The sequence below is a fragment of the Canis aureus genome, chromosome 9 (assembly GCF_053574225.1).
Source record: "Canis aureus isolate CA01 chromosome 9, VMU_Caureus_v.1.0, whole genome shotgun sequence".
NCBI lineage: Eukaryota > Metazoa > Chordata > Mammalia > Carnivora > Canidae > Canis > Canis aureus.
Window position 1 is genome coordinate 52,861,415 of NC_135619.1, and position 1,556 is coordinate 52,862,970.

At 38.2% G+C, this 1,556-nt stretch overlaps 1 pseudogene; it reads left to right on the forward strand.

Moving 5' to 3' along the window:
- Positions 1-603: 603 nt before the first annotated feature.
- On the forward strand, positions 604-1,024 carry LOC144320151 (NADH dehydrogenase [ubiquinone] 1 alpha subcomplex subunit 5 pseudogene; annotated as a pseudogene).
- The last annotated feature ends 532 nt before the right edge of the window (positions 1,025-1,556 follow it).

Here is a 1,556-nt window from a genome sequence, read left to right on the forward strand (position 1 = left end):
AGCAGGAAAAACTATCCACTGGAAAAAGGACAGTCTCTTCAATAAATGGTGCTGGGAACATGAGAGACACCTAACTCTGGGAAATGAACAAGGGGTAGTGGAAGGGGAAGTGGGTGGGGGGTTGGGGTGACTGAGTGATGGACACTGAGGGGGGCACTTGGCAGGATGAGCATTGAGTGTTATGCTATATGTTGGCAAATTGAACTCCAATAAAAAATTTTTTTAAATGGTGCTGGGAAAATTGGACAGCCACGTGCAGAAGAATGAAACTGGACCATTGTCTTACACCATACACAAAGATAAATTCAAAATGGATGAAGGATCTAAATGTGAGACAAGAATCCATCAAAATCCTAGAGGAGAACACAGGCAACACCCTTTCTGAACTTGGCCAAGGCAACTTCTTACAAGATACATGTATAAAGACAAGGGAAACAAAAGCAAAAATGAATTATTGGGACTTAATCAACATAAAAAGCTTCTGCACAGCAAAAGAAACAGTCAACAAAACTAAAGAACAACCTACAGAATGGGAGAAGATATTTGCAAATGACATATCAGATAAAGGGCTAGTATCCAAGATCTATAAAGAACTAGGGCTCTGTCATGGTGGGTTTGCTGAAGAAGACCACCGGCCTTGTGGGATTGGCTGTATGTGAGAGTCCACACGAGAGGCTAAGAATATTGTACACGAAGATTTTTGATGTTCTTGAGCAAATTCCTAAAAACGCAGCATACAGAAAGTATACAGAACAGATTACAAATAAGAAGCTGAGTATGGTTAAAGCGGAACCAGATGTTAAGAAATTAAAAGACCAACTTCAGGGTGGCCAACTAGAAGAGGTGATTCTTCAGGCTGAAAATGAATGAAGTCTGGCAAGAAAAATAATACAGTGAAAACCATGGGAGCCTTTAGTGGAAGAGCCTCCTGCCAACCAATGGAAATGGCCAATATAATCATCATTAAATGACTAGTATGTTGATGGGAAATGGATGTAATTAAATGTTCTGTTAAATTAAAAAATATTTCCATATTATTGACATCTTATAATCAAGAAAACTAATACAGAACATATTTAGGAGACTTGTTAAAAATAATGACTATGGTAATAGAGTCCTATGAATTCAGTTTTGACATGTAAAATATTCATTCAAATTTTAAAAAAGAACTTATTAAACTCAACAGCAAAGAAACAAACAATCTAATCATGAAATGGGCAAAAGACATGAACAGAAATTTCACCAAAGAAGACATACACATGGCCAATAAGCACATGAAAAAATGCTCCGCATCACTGGCCATCAGGGAAATACAAATCAAAACCACAATGAGATACCACTTTACACCAGTGAGAATGAGGAAAATTAACAAGTCAGGAAACAACAAATGTTGGAGAGGATGTGGAGAAGAGGGAACCCTCTTCCACTGCTGGTGGGAATGTGAACTGGTGCAGCCACTCTGGAAAACAGTATGGAGGTTCCTCAAAGAGTTAAAAATAGAACTGCCTTAAGACCCACAATTGCTCTACTGGATATTTATCCCAAAGATACAGATG